Source organism: Desmodus rotundus, chromosome 2 (assembly GCF_022682495.2).
Source record: "Desmodus rotundus isolate HL8 chromosome 2, HLdesRot8A.1, whole genome shotgun sequence".
NCBI classification, from domain to species: Eukaryota; Metazoa; Chordata; class Mammalia; order Chiroptera; family Phyllostomidae; genus Desmodus; species Desmodus rotundus.
Genome location: NC_071388.1, coordinates 10,019,683 through 10,026,873, shown reverse-complemented (window position 1 = coordinate 10,026,873; position 7,191 = coordinate 10,019,683).

Genomic DNA, 7,191 nt, shown 5'->3' with positions numbered 1-7,191 from the left:
TGGGTCTGACAACTACCGAATTGAAGAAACTACATCCATCCTGACCCATAGGAGGGGCACAGACACACAATGAGCTGGTGCCTCCCCCACGTGTGGTGGATAAAACTTCGGGAGGGATATCTCAGGAGCGAGGAGTCCCAAACCCACACCAGGCCCCCCAGCCTAGGGTTCCAGTGCCAGGACAGTAAGTCCCCATAACTTCTGGCTATAAAAATCAGTGGGGATTGAGCAGGTGGAAGAAAGTTCTGGAGCCTCAAGCAATTCCTCTTAAAGAACCCATACATGGGCTCACCTACTCAGACCCACTCCCTCTGAGCTCCAGAAGCAGTGTAGCAGCTTCAAAGGCACCAGTGGCATACAGGTAGGAACTGAAGCATCTGACATCAAGGCAAGCAGAGGCCATTGTCCCTTTTCTAAACCTTCCCACCACGGAGCCTGCAAGCTGACGCCACATCTGAGACTCCACCAACCTGGCTAACACTGTTTGACCTGCCTTGGAGATCCCCAGAGACTCCGCCCCACCTAACTTATAAGCACACCCAAGCTGCTTTTCATAGGAATGGCTGGTCTTGACTCATGCTTCACAACTTCCTAAATCCTCTCAAACAAGCAACAGCTGGTCTCAGTGAGCCCCAGGCCTGGCACTAGCAGCAGCCAGCCTAGATTCACAGCTTGGCTTCACCTGGGAATCTCCAAACCCAGCACAAACAGCAGCCATCTCAGATTGCTTTATAGCTTATTCAGGGTGGCCCCGGGCAAAACACAAGTGGAGTCTGAACTCGGCCTGCACCACCCAGGGCCAGCACACCCAGTGGACAGCTAGAGACCACTTTGGAACACCAACTCCCTGCCCCTGCACAGCTGGTCCTCCACAGATGGTGGAGGTTGGTGGTCAGTGGTCATAGCTAGTCCTTGCAGCTGACTGGCCTGGGTAAATCCCTTCCATTGATCTGCCAAAAGCAACCAAGGCTCAACTACAAGAGGAGGGTGTGCTCAGCCCACACGGAAGGTACACCTTGAGTACCTATCTTGGGTGATAGGGGAGACTGTGCCACTGGACCCTATAAGACACCTACTACATTAGGCCACACTACCAAGACACAGAGTCAAAGTAGCCCTTCCTAATACACAGACACAAACACAGGGAGGCTGCCAAAATGAGAAGACCAAGAAATATGGCCCAAATGAAAAACAGATCAAAACTCCAGGAAAAGAGCTAAATGAAATGGACATATGCAATCTATCAGATGCGCAGTCAAACACTGGTTATTAGGATGCTCAAGGAACATAGTGAGGACCTCAGCAGCATAAAAAAGTTCCAGTTAGAAACAAAGGACACATTAATTGAAATAAGGAAAAAATTCCAGGGAAAAAACAGTAGAGTGGATGAAGCTGAGAATTAAATCAATGATTTGGAACATAAGGAAGAAAAAAACAACCAATCAGAACAACAAGAAGAAAAAGAAGCCAAAAAAATGAGGATAGTGTAAGCAGCCTTTGGGACAACTTCAAGAGGTCCAACATTCACATCATAGGGGTTCCAGAAGGAGAAGAGAAAGGCCAAGAAATTGGAAATCTGTTTGAAATAACAATGAAAGAAAAATTCCCTAATTTTGTGAAGGAAATAAACATGCAAGACCAGGATTCACAGAAAGTCCCAAACAAGACTGATGCAAAGAGGACCACTCCAATACTCATCATAATTAAAATGTCAAAGTTTAAAGAGAAAGAGAGAATCTTAAAAGCAGCAAGAGAAAAGAAGTTAGTTACCTACATGAGAGTTTCCATAAGACTGTCAGCTGATTTCTCAAAAGAAGTTTTGCAGGCTAGAAGGGATTGGCAAGAAATATTCAAAGTCATGAAAAGCAGGGACCTACAGCCAAGATTGCTCTACCCAGCAAAGCTGTCATTTAGAATTGAAGGGCAGATAAAGAGCTTCCCAGATAAGAAAAAAACTAAAGAATTTCATCATCACCAAACCATTATTATATGAAATGTTAAGGGAACTTATTTAAGAAAAAGAAGATCAAAACTATGAACAATAAAATGGCAAAAAATATATGTCTATTAGCAATTAAATCTAAAAAACAAACTAAGCAAACAAGAAGAACAGAGACAAAATAATGGATACAGAGAGCATTTTGATGGTTGCCAGATGGGAGAGGGGTATGGGGGAAAGTGGGAAGAGCTGAGGGGATTAAGAAGTAGATAGCTACAGAATAGCCATGCGGATGTAAAGTACCATATAGGAAATGGAGAAGCCAAAGAACTTACACGTGTGACCCATGGACATGAACAATGGCCGGGGATTGCCTGAGGGAGTGGGGGGTGCTGGGTAGCGAGAGAGGCAAAGGGAGAAAAATCTGGACAACTCTAATAGTATAATCAAAATATAACTTTAAAACATTAAAAAATAAAAATAAAAATATCTTTAAAATAAAATAAAGGAGCAAATATAAGTAGTATAGTTATGACTATACAGAGAAACATAATGACTTTAGACTCACAAATTACCACAAGTATTTAATTTGTGGTCTTTTTCAACAAAAATTAATGTAAATATCAAAAATGTTGAAGTGAAGATTTTGTTTCTAAAAAGAGCTTTTGTGGCTAACATTGCACATCTTTGAATGGCCTTTAATTTTTTAAACACATTTTCCTGTTTGTCGTCCAATGTGTTTTTTCTGGAATTTTTTTTTTATCCCTGTACAACTTTGCTCTGACCACACTTATTTTTCTAAATTCTTTTGTAATCTAATACTGTATTTTGAGTTTGTATCAAAACTATGTGAAAGTTATTTCGACCGAGAAGTCCCTAGACTAATGTCCACCAGATGGGCTGCTATGTGGCCTCGTGGGCAGGACACGCCCGACTCCTGCCCAGACGGTCCTGGTGCTTCCTGAAAATGGGCAGGGGGCGGGCAAGACGGTGCGTAATTACCCTCGGAACCAACGACAACTAGAAATGAAGAAACTATTCCTCTTATCTAAGCTGCCTTCTGGTTGAAGGACATCGCATGGGGAATCCTGATCAGAAAAAGGAACATTTAGCTTGGAAGCCTAATAATTACCTTATTAATAGATAACTATTTACCCTCAACATATTTTTTAATATGGAAAAATCCCAAATTATCAAATTTTAAAGTGCAGCTATTGAATATGGAATTTTCCTTGCAAATTATTTCTCACCAAAGGGATATGTCACCCGGGGGTGGGACTGTATTTCAGGGGTTCACTTTCTTTCCCCAGTGGAATTCCTGGCGTCCGCAACCCAGCGGGCAAAGCCAGACCATGGTTTTACTGTAGCAGGCCGCCAGTTCCTCAGTCCAAGGAGCTTTAAAATCTTGAAATGTATTCTGCAGAAAAATCTTAAACGTCAACCATCCGACCTCACGTTGGCCTACGGAACTTAACCTTTAGCAAAGAAAAAAAAAAGCAACTGTAGGCTTCTATTTTATTGAGCTCCTCTGAGGGTATAATTACACAATCACATAATGGAAGTGGCTTTTTTTTTTTTGGTTACAGCTTCTGGCTACCAGTCTCAACCGCCACAGCTTTGGATACAAAATCAAAAAGACCAGCAAGGATGAAATGGTATTCATACCCTCAATATTTCTTTCTCTCATCATTTTCTGTAAAGGAAACATCTAACATTTTAAGAAGAACTTTGGATATGTCTGTTTTACTTTGAAAATGTAAATGGTTAACTTTTGCACTTTATAAGAGTCTTTCCTCCCATCTTGAGTCCTATGCACTGAGCTGCCACAAGTGGAACACAGCTCCTGGGCTCCCTCTCCTCTCACACTCCCCACCCACCTTTCTCCGTGCTTACCTTTCACTTTAAATATGCTTACACCTCCATCACCTGCTTTGGCAACTTCAAATAAAGTCTTTGGGCCCCTGGCCATACAGAGGTAGACATCAGCACACTCCTTCCCCGCCCACTTGCTTGCCCCTTTACTCCAGGCCCTTGCAAGTGCGTTAGGGTTTCGCTTTGGTCAGAAATCTGTGGCCTTGCATTCTACACGCTTGTTGTGGTCACTTTTGCTCTGTGGTCTTAGTCCTAGTTAAACAGATTCACAATTCACTGCTAGTTATTTTGATAATTTTTTAAAAGATTTATTTATTTGTAGAGAGAGGGGAAGGGAGGGAGAAAGGGAGAAACAGACAATGACACCTCCATCCCCTTAAATGTAGGCACCTTGGGACCTCACACAGTCCTCCCAATCACTGTCAGCTGCCCCATTGTATTTTCCTGAATCTCATCAACAGTCTGAAATCTCTTCCCTTTCAAAGGTGATTGTAGTTTTGGGAAAAACCAGAAGTCACAGGGCGCCAAATCTGGGCTGTAGGGGGGCTGAGTCACCGGAGTGATTTGATGTTTCACCAAAAAACTCTGCATGAGGCATGATGCATGAGTGGGCATGTTGTTGTGATGAAGCTGCCAATCACCAGTTGCCCATAGGTTCAGCCTTCTGAATCATCTGCATAGTTTCCATGGAGGAATGGTCAAGCTTAAGGCAAAATTTGATGCAGATTCATTGCTCTACTCACTCAGTCATTTTGAATGTGACAGCCACACAGTACACATGCTCACTCAACAGCGTCTACCTTCCACACTGACTAGTACAGTGAGGTCATCATTGTTCATGCACGCACATTCCAGTCCACTCTCCTTGGCTGCCAGGTTACATCGATGTTGTGCAAACCATTCTAGTTATATTAACAATGGCTGGCCTTTTCCCAGACAGGCATGTATTTCATCATTATAGTATCATACAGAGTAGTTTCACTGCCCTACAAATCCTCTGTGCTCTGCCTGTCCACCCTGCCATCCCCCAAGCCCTGGCAGCCCCTGATCGTTTTCCTGTCTCTGTAGTTTCACCTTTTCCAGAGGGTCACAGAGTTGGAACCACACGAATGGAGACTATCAGACTGGTCCTTTCACTTAGTAATGTGCATTTCAGTTTCCTCCACGCCCCACATCTTCCCGTGGCTTGGTGGCTCCTTCACTTTTATCACTGAGTAATACTCCACGATGTCTGGATGAAGTACAGTTTACCCACTCACCTACTGAAGGACATTCTGGTTGCTTCCAAGTTTGGGCAGTTATGAAAAAAGCTGCTATAAACATTCACATGAAGGCCTCTGTGGGCACGTTTTCAACTGCTTTGGGTGAATAACAAGGGGTGTGATTGATGAATTATGTTGTAAGAGTATATTCAGTTTTGTAAGAAACTGTTGAACTGTCTTCAAAAGTGGGCTGCACCATTCTGCATTCCCACCAGCAGTGGCTGAGAGTCCCTCTTGCTCCACGTCCTCCCCAGCACTGGGTGGTGTCAGGGCTCTGGACTGCGGCCATTCTAACAGGTGGGCAGTGGTATCCGTTGTTCCTTTTAATTTGCCTTTTCCTGATGACATACGATGTGGAGTATCTTTTTATGTGCTTATTTGCCACCTGCATATCTTCTTTAAGGAGGTGTCTATCAAGGTCTTTCGCCCATTTTTAAATTGCATTGTTCATTTTCTTATTGTTGAGTTTTAAGGGTTCTATGTATATTTTGGATAACAGTCCTTTCTCAGGTTTTGCAAATATTCTCCCAGTGTTGACTGTCTTTTTATTCTCTTGACAGTGCCTTTCACAGAGCAGAAACTTTTAGTTTTGAAGTCCAGCTTATCAATTCTTTCTTCTATGCCTTATGCCTTTAGTGCTGTATCTGAAGTCATTGCCCAAATACCTATGGTCCTTTAGATTCTCTCCCACAGTTTTCTAGTTTCACGTTTCACATTTAGGTCTCTGATACATTGTGCGTTAATGTCTGTGAAGGCATGTGGTCTGTGTCTGGATTCATTTTTTCACATGTGGATGTCCAGTAGTTTCGGCACCATTTCTTGAAAAAACTATCTTTGCTCCATTGTATCGCCTTTGCTCCTTTGTCAGAGGTCAATTGACTATAGGTGAGTCTATTTCTGGGCTCCCTATGCTGTTGCATTGATCTATTTGGCTATTCCAACAATAACCTACTGTCTTGATTACCTTAGCTTTAGAGCAAGTCTTTAAGTTGGGTATTATCAGTCCTCTAACTTTGTTGTTCTTCAGTATTGAGTCGGCTGTTCTGAATCTTTCACCTCTCCCTGTAAATGATGGAATCAGTTTGTCAATAGCCTCAAAATAACCTTGCTGGGATTTTTACTGGGATTGCACTGAATCTATAGATCAAGCTATGGAGAACTGCCATCTTGAAAATATTGTCTTTCTGTCCACGAATATGGCATTTCATCATTTATTTAGTCCTTTGGTTTTTTTCATCAAAGCTTTGCAGTTTTCCTCTTGTAGATCTTATACATATTTTGTTAGATTTATACTTAAATAGCTCATTTTGGGGGTGCTAATGAAAATGGTATTTTGTTTTTAATTTCAAATTCCACTTGATCATTGCTGACATATAGGAAAACAATTGACATTTGTATATTAATTTTGTATCCTGCAACCTTCCTATAATCACTGTTACCTCCAGGAGGGTTTTTTTTTTTTTTTTTTAGTCATTTGGATTTTCTACATAGACACGCATGTCATCCACAAACAGATAGTTTTATTTCTCCTTTCCCAATCTCTACACATTTTATTTATTTTTCATTTTATTGCATTAGGTAAGACTTCTGGTATGATGTTAAAGGAAGCAGGAAGAGAAATCCTTGCTTTCTACCTGATCTTAGTATAAAAGCTTTAGGGTTTTCACCAGTAAGTATGATGTTAGTTGCGGCATTTTTGTAGATATTCTTTCCAAGTTGGGGGAGTTTATACATTGTTGGTTTGCTTCGCTAGTATTTTATTAAGGATATTTGCATCTATGTTCATGAGAGATATTGGTCTGTAGTTTTCTTATAATGTCTTTGGTTTTGTTTTTAAAGTAATGCTGGCCTCATGAAATGAATTAAAAATAATTCCCTCTTTTTCTATCCTCTGAAAGGGATTGTAGAAAATTTGTATAATTTCTGCCTTAAATGTTTGGTAGAATTCACCAGTGAACCCATCTGGGCCTGGTACTTTCTGTTCCGGAAGGTCATTAATTCTTGATTCAATTTCTTTAATAGATCAAGGTCCATTCAAATGATCTATTTCTTTCTGTGTGAGTTTTGGCAAGGAATTAGTCCTTTTCACCTAGGATACCAAATCTGTGAGCTTAGAAT